Source organism: Rhinoderma darwinii (genome assembly GCF_050947455.1).
Source record: "Rhinoderma darwinii isolate aRhiDar2 chromosome 4 unlocalized genomic scaffold, aRhiDar2.hap1 SUPER_4_unloc_9, whole genome shotgun sequence".
Classification (NCBI taxonomy): Eukaryota; Metazoa; Chordata; class Amphibia; order Anura; family Rhinodermatidae; genus Rhinoderma; species Rhinoderma darwinii.
Genome location: NW_027461764.1, coordinates 47,969 through 60,000, shown reverse-complemented (window position 1 = coordinate 60,000; position 12,032 = coordinate 47,969). Strand labels below are relative to the sequence as shown.

Here is a 12,032-nt window from a genome sequence, read left to right as displayed (position 1 = left end):
CGATGGATCGAAACCATCCTCTGCTAAGTGCTCTCTTTTACTCACGCCCCCTGTTACAATTTGGCCATTATCCCCGGTCGGAATCACATGTTTTTCTCGTAAAAATAGAATAGAGACCCCCGATCCCTGACCATCTCATTTTCACGACCTTCAGACTATGCTTTTTATACACGCAACCTCCCAGTTTCTCATGCCACATGTTTTCGCCTTTGCAACAAAGTGGCACAGGCAAAGGCTTTTGGGCCCACAACCAAATGGGCCATTGGATCTAGACCATCTTTTCTACGTTGCGACTTTCTTATTTAAATCATTCTGATTTCTTTTCTCTTCCCACAATTCTTCACTCTGTACACTAACGACTCACCTATACTTTTACACCACCCGGCACCCTGTAAGCTCCACGCTCCTTCTGCTTTTACGGGAGAAAGACATCCACACTTAAAAAAAAAAAAAAAAAAAGCTTAAAGCTACAGGTTGAAAAGTATGTGATGATCACAATTGTGGTGAATCAGGCACCCCAACATGGAAACCAGCATGGACCCCAACATGGACTGCCAGAAGGGGGATTAGCTCAAATGGTAGAGCGCTCGCTTAGCATGCGAGAGGTAACGGGATCGACGCCTGTATTCTCCAAAGTTTTGGTTTGCCGAGTTTTTCAAAGAGCGGGACAATTCTCCTCTGTTTCCCTACTCATGTAACTCATTTGCAAGCTTAGGAAGCACCCGACAACCAGCTCGGCAAGCCTTCGATAGCTCAGCTGGTAGAGCGGAGGACTGTAGTAGAAAATCAGCAATCCTTAGGTCGCTGGTTCAATTCCGGCTCGAAGGAACTTTTGTTAGTCTCATAGATGATGTTTCAACCTGTCGACAAATGCTCTCCCGGTGCCCTCGTCTTCTATCTATTTTCAGAGGGGTCTCTTGTTTGTGTTGGGTATTTGAAATGGGCATCCGACCGAAACTCCCAGTTGAGAGCCACAGTAGGACTTTCTGTAACTCTGACATGCAACTGAAACAAAAAGAGGGTACAATCATCCCTGGGTGGGCTTGAACCACCAACCTTTTGGTTATCAGACAAAAAAAAGTTTTCACAACCTTCAAGCTTTGCTTGAACCTCCCAGTTTCTCATGTCATGTGTCATCTTCTTTGAAACAGAGTGGCGCATGGAAAGACATTTAGGCCCACAACCAAAGAGGGCCAAAGGCTCTGGACCATTCTTTCTACATTGCAACTATGTCATCCAAATCACTGGGATTTTTTTCTCTTCTCAAAATTTTTCACACTGTACATGTTGAAATGGTCTTACAACCGGTGCCCTCCTCTTCTGGCCGAAACTTTAAGTTGAGAGGCACCATAGGATTTTCTGTAACATGCAACTGAGACAAAAAGAGGACACTGCCGTCCCTGGGTGGGCTTGAACCACCAACCTTCCGGTTAACAGCCGAACGCGCTAACCAATTGCGCCACAGAGACAACCACGCTCCCCCACTTTGATTAAAGTCGTAAAAAAGCCACAACATGGTAAATGGAGTATGTTTCTTAGAGGACCTTCTGATCAACACAATAAAAAGAAGAGAATGATAAAACATAACAACTGCGTGGAACTACAGCCGCCAACAAATGGACAATTGCAACACAGAGATGGCCTCCACATTAGCGTCTTAACAACAGTCAGCGGGTAATATTCTACCCATCTCTTTTGGAGGTATGGCAGCAGAGTGGCGCAGCGGAAGCGTGCTGGGCCCATAACCCAGAGGTCGATGGATCGAAACCATCCTCTGCTAAGTGCTCTCTTTTACTCACGCCCCCTGTTACAATTTGGCCATTATCCCCGGTCGGAATCACATGTTTTTCTCGTAAAAATAGAATAGAGACCCCCGATCCCTGACCATCTCATTTTCACGACCTTCAGACTATGCTTTTTATACACGCAACCTCCCAGTTTCTCATGCCACATGTTTTCGCCTTTGCAACAAAGTGGCACAGGCAAAGGCTTTTGGGCCCACAACCAAATGGGCCATTGGATCTAGACCATCTTTTCTACGTTGCGACTTTCTTATTTAAATCATTCTGATTTCTTTTCTCTTCCCACAATTCTTCACTCTGTACACTAACGACTCACCTATACTTTTACACCACCCGGCACCCTGTAAGCTCCACGCTCCTTCTGCTTTTACGGGAGAAAGACATCCACACTTAAAAAAAAAAAAAAAAAAAGCTTAAAGCTACAGGTTGAAAAGTATGTGATGATCACAATTGTGGTGAATCAGGCACCCCAACATGGAAACCAGCATGGACCCCAACATGGACTGCCAGAAGGGGGATTAGCTCAAATGGTAGAGCGCTCGCTTAGCATGCGAGAGGTAACGGGATCGACGCCCGTATTCTCCAAAGTTTTGGTTTGCCGAGTTTTTCAAAGAGCGGGACAATTCTCCTCTGTTTCCCTACTCATGTAACTCATTTGCAAGCTTAGGAAGCACCCGACAACCAGCTCGGCAAGCCTTCGATAGCTCAGCTGGTAGAGCGGAGGACTGTAGTAGAAAATCAGCAATCCTTAGGTCGCTGGTTCAATTCCGGCTCGAAGGAACTTTTGTTAGTCTCATAGATGATGTTTCAACCTGTCGACAAATGCTCTCCCGGTGCCCTCGTCTTCTATCTATTTTCAGAGGGGTCTCTTGTTTGTGTTGGGTATTTGAAATGGGCATCCGACCGAAACTCTCAGTTGAGAGCCACAGTAGGACTTTCTGTAACTCTGACATGCAACTGAAACAAAAAGAGGGTACAATCATCCCTGGGTGGGCTTGAACCACCAACCTTTTGGTTATCAGACAAAAAAAAGTTTTCACAACCTTCAAGCTTTGCTTGAACCTCCCAGTTTCTCATGTCATGTGTCATCTTCTTTGAAACAGAGTGGCGCATGGAAAGACATTTAGGCCCACAACCAAAGAGGGCCAAAGGCTCTGGACCATTCTTTCTACATTGCAACTATGTCATCCAAATCACTGGGATTTTTTTCTCTTCTCAAAATTTTTCACACTGTACATGTTGAAATGGTCTTACAACCGGTGCCCTCCTCTTCTGGCCGAAACTTTAAGTTGAGAGGCACCATAGGATTTTCTGTAACATGCAACTGAGACAAAAAGAGGACACTGCCGTCCCTGGGTGGGCTTGAACCACCAACCTTCCGGTTAACAGCCGAACGCGCTAACCAATTGCGCCACAGAGACAACCACGCTCCCCCACTTTGATTAAAGTCGTAAAAAAGCCACAACATGGTAAATGGAGTATGTTTTTTAGAGGACCTTCTGATCAACACAATAAAAAGAAGAGAATGATAAAACATAACAACTGCGTGGAACTACAGCCGCCAACAAATGGACAATTGCAACACAGAGATGGCCTCCACATTAGCGTCTTAACAACAGTCAGCGGGTAATAGGCTACCCCTCTCTTTTGGAGGTATGGCAGCAGAGTGGCGCAGCGGAAGCGTGCTGGGCCCATAACCCAGAGGTCGATGGATCGAAACCATCCTCTGCTAAGTGCTCTCTTTTACTCACGCCCCCTGTTACAATTTGGCCATTATCCCCGGTCGGAATCACATGTTTTTCTCGTAAAAATAGAATAGAGACCCCCGATCCCTGACCATCTCATTTTCACGACCTTCAGACTATGCTTTTTATACACGCAACCTCCCAGTTTCTCATGCCACATGTTTTCGCCTTTGCAACAAAGTGGCACAGGCAAAGGCTTTTGGGCCCACAACCAAATGGGCCATTGGATCTAGACCATCTTTTCTACGTTGCGACTTTCTTATTTAAATCATTCTGATTTCTTTTCTCTTCCCACAATTCTTCACTCTGTACACTAACGACTCACCTATACTTTTACACCACCCGGCACCCTGTAAGCTCCACGCTCCTTCTGCTTTTACGGGAGAAAGACATCCACACTTAAAAAAAAAAAAAAAAAAAGCTTAAAGCTACAGGTTGAAAAGTATGTGATGATCACAATTGTGGTGAATCAGGCACCCCAACATGGAAACCAGCATGGACCCCAACATGGACTGCCAGAAGGGGGATTAGCTCAAATGGTAGAGCGCTCGCTTAGCATGCGAGAGGTAACGGGATCGATGCCCGTATTCTCCAAAGTTTTGGTTTGCCGAGTTTTTCAAAGAGCGGGACAATTCTCCTCTGTTTCCCTACTCATGTAACTCATTTGCAAGCTTAGGAAGCACCCGACAACCAGCTCGGCAAGCCTTCGATAGCTCAGCTGGTAGAGCGGAGGACTGTAGTAGAAAATCAGCAATCCTTAGGTCGCTGGTTCAATTCCGGCTCGAAGGAACTTTTGTTAGTCTCATAGATGATGTTTCAACCTGTCGACAAATGCTCTCCCGGTGCCCTCGTCTTCTATCTATTTTCAGAGGGGTCTCTTGTTTGTGTTGGGTATTTGAAATGGGCATCCGACCGAAACTCTCAGTTGAGAGCCACAGTAGGACTTTCTGTAACTCTGACATGCAACTGAAACAAAAAGAGGGTACAATCATCCCTGGGTGGGCTTGAACCACCAACCTTTTGGTTATCAGACAAAAAAAAGTTTTCACAACCTTCAAGCTTTGCTTGAACCTCCCAGTTTCTCATGTCATGTGTCATCTTCTTTGAAACAGAGTGGCGCATGGAAAGACATTTAGGCCCACAACCAAAGAGGGCCAAAGGCTCTGGACCATTCTTTCTACATTGCAACTATGTCATCCAAATCACTGGGATTTTTTTCTCTTCTCAAAATTTTTCACACTGTACATGTTGAAATGGTCTTACAACCGGTGCCCTCCTCTTCTGGCCGAAACTTTAAGTTGAGAGGCACCATAGGATTTTCTGTAACATGCAACTGAGACAAAAAGAGGACACTGCCGTCCCTGGGTGGGCTTGAACCACCAACCTTCCGGTTAACAGCCGAACGCGCTAACCAATTGCGCCACAGAGACAACCACGCTTCCCCACTTTGATTAAAGTCGTAAAAAAGCCACAACATGGTAAATGGAGTATGTTTCTTAGAGGACCTTCTGATCAACACAATAAAAAGAAGAGAATGATAAAACATAACAACTGCGTGGAACTACAGCCGCCAACAAATGGACAATTGCAACACAGAGATGGCCTCCACATTAGCGTCTTAACAACAGTCAGCGGGTAATATTCTACCCCTCTCTTTTGGAGGTATGGCAGCAGAGTGGCGCAGCGGAAGCGTGCTGGGCCCATAACCCAGAGGTCGATGGATCGAAACCATCCTCTGCTAGGTGCTCTCTTTTACTCACGCCCCCTGTTACAATTTGGCCATTATCCCCGGTCGGAATCACATGTTTTTCTCGTAAAAATAGAATAGAGACCCCCGATCCCTGACCATCTCATTTTCACGACCTTCAGACTATGCTTTTTATACACGCAACCTCTCAGTTTCTCATGCCACATGTTTTCGCCTTTGCAACAAAGTGGCACAGGCAAAGGCTTTTGGGCCCACAACCAAATGGGCCATTGGATCTAGACCATCTTTTCTACGTTGCGACTTTCTTATTTAAATCATTCTGATTTCTTTTCTCTTCCCACAATTCTTCACTCTGTACACTAACGACTCACCTATACTTTTACACCACCCGGCACCCTGTAAGCTCCACGCTCCTTCTGCTTTTACGGGAGAAAGACATCCACACTTAAAAAAAAAAAAAAAAAAAGCTTAAAGCTACAGGTTGAAAAGTATGTGATGATCACAATTGTGGTGAATCAGGCACCCCAACATGGAAACCAGCATGGACCCCAACATGGACTGCCAGAAGGGGGATTAGCTCAAATGGTAGAGCGCTCGCTTAGCATGCGAGAGGTAACGGGATCGACGCCCGTATTCTCCAAAGTTTTGGTTTGCCGAGTTTTTCAAAGAGCGGGACAATTCTCCTCTGTTTCCCTACTCATGTAACTCATTTGCAAGCTTAGGAAGCACCCGACAACCAGCTCGGCAAGCCTTCGATAGCTCAGCTGGTAGAGCGGAGGACTGTAGTAGAAAATCAGCAATCCTTAGGTCGCTGGTTCAATTCCGGCTCGAAGGAACTTTTGTTAGTCTCATAGATGATGTTTCAACCTGTCGACAAATGCTCTCCCGGTGCCCTCGTCTTCTATCTATTTTCAGAGGGGTCTCTTGTTTGTCTTGGGTATTTGAAATGGGCATCCGACCGAAACTCTCAGTTGAGAGCCACAGTAGGACTTTCTGTAACTCTGACATGCAACTGAAACAAAAAGAGGGTACAATCATCCCTGGGTGGGCTTGAACCACCAACCTTTTGGTTATCAGACAAAAAAAAGTTTTCACAACCTTCACTTGAACCTCCCAGTTTCTCATGTCATGTGTCATCTTCTTTGAAACAGAGTGGCGCATGGAAAGACATTTAGGCCCACAACCAAAGAGGGCCAAAGGCTCTGGACCATTCTTTCTACATTGCAACTATGTCATCCAAATCACTGGGATTTTTTTCTCTTCTCAAAATTTTTCACACTGTACATGTTGAAATGGTCTTACAACCGGTGCCCTCCTCTTCTGGCCGAAACTTTAAGTTGAGAGGCACCATAGGATTTTCTGTAACATGCAACTGAGACAAAAAGAGGACACTGCCGTCCCTGGGTGGGCTTGAACCACCAACCTTCCGGTTAACAGCCGAACGCGCTAACCAATTGCGCCACAGAGACAACCACGCTCCCCCACTTTGATTAAAGTCATAAAAAAGCCACAACATGGTAAATGGAGTATGTTTCTTAGAGGACCTTCTGATCAACACAATAAAAAGAAGAGAATGATAAAACATAACAACTGCGTGGAACTACAGCCGCCAACAAATGGACAATTGCAACACAGAGATGGCCTCCACATTAGCGTCTTAACAACAGTCAGCGGGTAATAGGCTACCCCTCTCTTTTGGAGGTATGGCAGCAGAGTGGCGCAGCGGAAGCGTGCTGGGCCCATAACCCAGAGGTCGATGGATCGAAACCATCCTCTGCTAAGTGCTCTCTTTTACTCACGCCCCCTGTTACAATTTGGCCATTATCCCCGGTCGGAATCACATGTTTTTCTCGTAAAAATAGAATAGAGACCCCCGATCCCTGACCATCTCATTTTCACGACCTTCAGACTATGCTTTTTATACACGCAACCTCCCAGTTTCTCATGCCACATGTTTTCGCCTTTGCAACAAAGTGGCACAGGCAAAGGCTTTTGGGCCCACAACCAAATGGGCCATTGGATCTAGACCATCTTTTCTACGTTGCGACTTTCTTATTTAAATCATTCTGATTTCTTTTCTCTTCCCACAATTCTTCACTCTGTACACTAACGACTCACCTATACTTTTACACCACCCGGCACCCTGTAAGCTCCACGCTCCTTCTGCTTTTACGGGAGAAAGACATCCACACTTAAAAAAAAATAAATAAAAAAATAAAAAAAAAGCTTAAAGCTACAGGTTGAAAAGTATGTGATGATCACAATTGTGGTGAATCAGGCACCCCAACATGGAAACCAGCATGGACCCCAACATGGACTGCCAGAAGGGGGATTAGCTCAAATGGTAGAGCGCTCGCTTAGCATGCGAGAGGTAACGGGATCGACGCCCGTATTCTCCAAAGTTTTGGTTTGCCGAGTTTTTCAAAGAGCGGGACAATTCTCCTCTGTTTCCCTACTCATGTAACTCATTTGCAAGCTTAGGAAGCACCCGACAACCAGCTCGGCAAGCCTTCGATAGCTCAGCTGGTAGAGCGGAGGACTGTAGTAGAAAATCAGCAATCCTTAGGTCGCTGGTTCAATTCCGGCTCGAAGGAACTTTTGTTAGTCTCATAGATGATGTTTCAACCTGTCGACAAATGCTCTCCCGGTGCCCTCGTCTTCTATCTATTTTCAGAGGGGTCTCTTGTTTGTGTTGGGTATTTGAAATGGGCATCCGACCGAAACTCTCAGTTGAGAGCCACAGTAGGACTTTCTGTAACTCTGACATGCAACTGAAACAAAAAGAGGGTACAATCATCCCTGGGTGGGCTTGAACCACCAACCTTTTGGTTATCAGACAAAAAAAAGTTTTCACAACCTTCAAGCTTTGCTTGAACCTCCCAGTTTCTCATGTCATGTGTCATCTTCTTTGAAACAGAGTGGCGCATGGAAAGACATTTAGGCCCACAACCAAAGAGGGCCAAAGGCTCTGGACCATTCTTTCTACATTGCAACTATGTCATCCAAATCACTGGGATTTTTTTCTCTTCTCAAAATTTTTCACACTGTACATGTTGAAATGGTCTTACAACCGGTGCCCTCCTCTTCTGGCCGAAACTTTAAGTTGAGAGGCACCATAGGATTTTCTGTAACATGCAACTGAGACAAAAAGAGGACACTGCCGTCCCTGGGTGGGCTTGAACCACCAACCTTCCGGTTAACAGCCGAACGCGCTAACCAATTGCGCCACAGAGACAACCACGCTCCCCCACTTTGATTAAAGTCGTAAAAAAGCCACAACATGGTAAATGGAGTATGTTTCTTAGAGGACCTTCTGATCAACACAATAAAAAGAAGAGAATGATAAAACATAACAACTGCGTGGAACTACAGCCGCCAACAAATGGACAATTGCAACACAGAGATGGCCTCCACATTAGCGTCTTAACAACAGTCAGCGGGTAATAGGCTACCCCTCTCTTTTGGAGGTATGGCAGCAGAGTGGCGCAGCGGAAGCGTGCTGGGCCCATAACCCAGAGGTCGATGGATCGAAACCATCCTCTGCTAAGTGCTCTCTTTTACTCACGCCCCCTGTTACAATTTGGCCATTATCCCCGGTCGGAATCACATGTTTTTCTCGTAAAAATAGAATAGAGACCCCCGATCCCTGACCATCTCATTTTCACGACCTTCAGACTATGCTTTTTATACACGCAACCTCCCAGTTTCTCATGCCACATGTTTTCGCCTTTGCAACAAAGTGGCACAGGCAAAGGCTTTTGGGCCCACAACCAAATGGGCCATTGGATCTAGACCATCTTTTCTACGTTGCGACTTTCTTATTTAAATCATTCTGATTTCTTTTCTCTTCCCACAATTCTTCACTCTGTACACTAACGACTCACCTATACTTTTACACCACCCGGCACCCTGTAAGCTCCACGCTCCTTCTGCTTTTACGGGAGAAAGACATCCACACTTAAAAAAAAAAAAAAATAAAAATAAAAAAAAAGCTTAAAGCTACAGGTTGAAAAGTATGTGATGATCACAATTGTGGTGAATCAGGCACCCCAACATGGAAACCAGCATGGACCCCAACATGGACTGCCAGAAGGGGGATTAGCTCAAATGGTAGAGCGCTCGCTTAGCATGCGAGAGGTAACGGGATCGACGCCCGTATTCTCCAAAGTTTTGGTTTGCCGAGTTTTTCAAAGAGCGGGACAATTCTCCTCTGTTTCCCTACTCATGTAACTCATTTGCAAGCTTAGGAAGCACCCGACAACCAGCTCGGCAAGCCTTCGATAGCTCAGCTGGTAGAGCGGAGGACTGTAGTAGAAAATCAGCAATCCTTAGGTCGCTGGTTCAATTCCGGCTCGAAGGAACTTTTGTTAGTCTCATAGATGATGTTTCAACCTGTCGACAAATGCTCTCCCGGTGCCCTCGTCTTCTATCTATTTTCAGAGGGGTCTCTTGTTTGTGTTGGGTATTTGAAATGGGCATCCGACCGAAACTCTCAGTTGAGAGCCACAGTAGGACTTTCTGTAACTCTGACATGCAACTGAAACAAAAAGAGGGTACAATCATCCCTGGGTGGGCTTGAACCACCAACCTTTTGGTTATCAGACAAAAAAAAGTTTTCACAACCTTCAAGCTTTGCTTGAACCTCCCAGTTTCTCATGTCATGTGTCATCTTCTTTGAAACAGAGTGGCGCATGGAAAGACATTTAGGCCCACAACCAAAGAGGGCCAAAGGCTCTGGACCATTCTTTCTACATTGCAACTATGTCATCCAAATCACTGGGATTTTTTTCTCTTCTCAAAATTTTTCACACTGTACATGTTGAAATGGTCTTACAACCGGTGCCCTCCTCTTCTGGCCGAAACTTTAAGTTGAGAGGCACCATAGGATTTTCTGTAACATGCAACTGAGACAAAAAGAGGACACTGCCGTCCCTGGGTGGGCTTGAACCACCAACCTTCCGGTTAACAGCCGAACGCGCTAACCAATTGCGCCACAGAGACAACCACGCTCCCCCACTTTGATTAAAGTCGTAAAAAAGCCACAACATGGTAAATGGAGTATGTTTCTTAGAGGACCTTCTGATCAACACAATAAAAAGAAGAGAATGATAAAACATAACAACTGCGTGGAACTACAGCCGCCAACAAATGGACAATTGCAACACAGAGATGGCCTCCACATTAGCGTCTTAACAACAGTCAGCGGGTAATAGGCTACCCCTCTCTTTTGGAGGTATGGCAGCAGAGTGGCGCAGCGGAAGCGTGCTGGGCCCATAACCCAGAGGTCGATGGATCGAAACCATCCTCTGCTAAGTGCTCTCTTTTACTCACGCCCCCTGTTACAATTTGGCCATTATCCCCGGTCGGAATCACATGTTTTTCTCGTAAAAATAGAATAGAGACCCCCGATCCCTGACCATCTCATTTTCACGACCTTCAGACTATGCTTTTTATACACGCAACCTCCCAGTTTCTCATGCCACATGTTTTCGCCTTTGCAACAAAGTGGCACAGGCAAAGGCTTTTGGGCCCACAACCAAATGGGCCATTGGATCTAGACCATCTTTTCTACGTTGCGACTTTCTTATTTAAATCATTCTGATTTCTTTTCTCTTCCCACAATTCTTCACTCTGTACACTAACGACTCACCTATACTTTTACACCACCCGGCACCCTGTAAGCTCCACGCTCCTTCTGCTTTTACGGGAGAAAGACATCCACACTTAAAAAAAAAAAAAAATAAAAATAAAAAAAAAGCTTAAAGCTACAGGTTGAAAAGTATGTGATGATCACAATTGTGGTGAATCAGGCACCCCAACATGGAAACCAGCATGGACCCCAACATGGACTGCCAGAAGGGGGATTAGCTCAAATGGTAGAGCGCTCGCTTAGCATGCGAGAGGTAACGGGATCGACGCCCGTATTCTCCAAAGTTTTGGTTTGCCGAGTTTTTCAAAGAGCGGGACAATTCTCCTCTGTTTCCCTACTCATGTAACTCATTTGCAAGCTTAGGAAGCACCCGACAACCAGCTCGGCAAGCCTTCGATAGCTCAGCTGGTAGAGCGGAGGACTGTAGTAGAAAATCAGCAATCCTTAGGTCGCTGGTTCAATTCCGGCTCGAAGGAACTTTTGTTAGTCTCATAGATGATGTTTCAACCTGTCGACAAATGCTCTCCCGGTGCCCTCGTCTTCTATCTATTTTCAGAGGGGTCTCTTGTTTGTGTTGGGTATTTGAAATGGGCATCCGACCGAAACTCTCAGTTGAGAGCCACAGTAGGACTTTCTGTAACTCTGACATGCAACTGAAACAAAAAGAGGGTACAATCATCCCTGGGTGGGCTTGAACCACCAACCTTTTGGTTATCAGACAAAAAAAAGTTTTCACAACCTTCAAGCTTTGCTTGAACCTCCCAGTTTCTCATGTCATGTGTCATCTTCTTTGAAACAGAGTGGCGCATGGAAAGACATTTAGGCCCACAACCAAAGAGGGCCAAAGGCTCTGGACCATTCTTTCTACATTGCAACTATGTCATCCAAATCACTGGGATTTTTTTCTCTTCTCAAAATTTTTCACACTGTACATGTTGAAATGGTCTTACAACCGGTGCCCTCCTCTTCTGGCCGAAACTTTAAGTTGAGAGGCACCATAGGATTTTCTGTAACATGCAACTGAGACAAAAAGAGGACACTGCCGTCCCTGGGTGGGCTTGAACCACCAACCTTCCGGTTAACAGCCGAACGCGCTAACCAATTGCGCCACAGAGACAACCACGCTC

General features: G+C 45.6%; 15 non-coding genes across 15 annotated transcripts; 8 read left to right on the top strand and 7 right to left on the bottom strand.

Annotated features, from left to right (window-relative positions):
* Positions 1–742: 742 nt before the first annotated feature.
* TRNAY-GUA (transfer RNA tyrosine (anticodon GUA)) lies at positions 743–828 on the top strand. Its single transcript is given in 2 exon segments — positions 743–779; positions 793–828. It is a non-coding gene; the product is annotated as a tRNA-Tyr (tRNA).
* A 567-nt stretch (positions 829–1,395) lies between these two features.
* Positions 1,396–1,469, bottom strand: TRNAN-GUU (transfer RNA asparagine (anticodon GUU)). The gene has a single exon. It is a non-coding gene; the product is annotated as a tRNA-Asn (tRNA).
* A 1,027-nt stretch (positions 1,470–2,496) lies between these two features.
* TRNAY-GUA (transfer RNA tyrosine (anticodon GUA)) lies at positions 2,497–2,582 on the top strand. The gene is given in 2 exon segments: positions 2,497–2,533; positions 2,547–2,582. It is a non-coding gene; the product is annotated as a tRNA-Tyr (tRNA).
* A 567-nt stretch (positions 2,583–3,149) lies between these two features.
* TRNAN-GUU (transfer RNA asparagine (anticodon GUU)) lies at positions 3,150–3,223 on the bottom strand. Its single transcript has one exon. It is a non-coding gene; the product is annotated as a tRNA-Asn (tRNA).
* An 845-nt stretch (positions 3,224–4,068) lies between these two features.
* On the top strand, positions 4,069–4,141 carry TRNAA-AGC (transfer RNA alanine (anticodon AGC)). Its single transcript has one exon. It is a non-coding gene; the product is annotated as a tRNA-Ala (tRNA).
* A 109-nt stretch (positions 4,142–4,250) lies between these two features.
* Positions 4,251–4,336, top strand: TRNAY-GUA (transfer RNA tyrosine (anticodon GUA)). Its single transcript is given in 2 exon segments — positions 4,251–4,287; positions 4,301–4,336. It is a non-coding gene; the product is annotated as a tRNA-Tyr (tRNA).
* Positions 4,337–4,903: 567 nt separating this feature from the next.
* TRNAN-GUU (transfer RNA asparagine (anticodon GUU)) lies at positions 4,904–4,977 on the bottom strand. The gene has a single exon. It is a non-coding gene; the product is annotated as a tRNA-Asn (tRNA).
* Positions 4,978–6,004: 1,027 nt separating this feature from the next.
* TRNAY-GUA (transfer RNA tyrosine (anticodon GUA)) lies at positions 6,005–6,090 on the top strand. The gene is given in 2 exon segments: positions 6,005–6,041; positions 6,055–6,090. It is a non-coding gene; the product is annotated as a tRNA-Tyr (tRNA).
* Positions 6,091–6,650: 560 nt separating this feature from the next.
* TRNAN-GUU (transfer RNA asparagine (anticodon GUU)) lies at positions 6,651–6,724 on the bottom strand. The gene has a single exon. It is a non-coding gene; the product is annotated as a tRNA-Asn (tRNA).
* Positions 6,725–7,763: 1,039 nt separating this feature from the next.
* TRNAY-GUA (transfer RNA tyrosine (anticodon GUA)) lies at positions 7,764–7,849 on the top strand. Its single transcript is given in 2 exon segments — positions 7,764–7,800; positions 7,814–7,849. It is a non-coding gene; the product is annotated as a tRNA-Tyr (tRNA).
* Positions 7,850–8,416: 567 nt separating this feature from the next.
* On the bottom strand, positions 8,417–8,490 carry TRNAN-GUU (transfer RNA asparagine (anticodon GUU)). The gene has a single exon. It is a non-coding gene; the product is annotated as a tRNA-Asn (tRNA).
* A 1,039-nt stretch (positions 8,491–9,529) lies between these two features.
* TRNAY-GUA (transfer RNA tyrosine (anticodon GUA)) lies at positions 9,530–9,615 on the top strand. Its single transcript is given in 2 exon segments — positions 9,530–9,566; positions 9,580–9,615. It is a non-coding gene; the product is annotated as a tRNA-Tyr (tRNA).
* A 567-nt stretch (positions 9,616–10,182) lies between these two features.
* Positions 10,183–10,256, bottom strand: TRNAN-GUU (transfer RNA asparagine (anticodon GUU)). Its single transcript has one exon. It is a non-coding gene; the product is annotated as a tRNA-Asn (tRNA).
* A 1,039-nt stretch (positions 10,257–11,295) lies between these two features.
* TRNAY-GUA (transfer RNA tyrosine (anticodon GUA)) lies at positions 11,296–11,381 on the top strand. The gene is given in 2 exon segments: positions 11,296–11,332; positions 11,346–11,381. It is a non-coding gene; the product is annotated as a tRNA-Tyr (tRNA).
* A 567-nt stretch (positions 11,382–11,948) lies between these two features.
* Positions 11,949–12,022, bottom strand: TRNAN-GUU (transfer RNA asparagine (anticodon GUU)). Its single transcript has one exon. It is a non-coding gene; the product is annotated as a tRNA-Asn (tRNA).
* Positions 12,023–12,032: the final 10 nt, after the last annotated feature.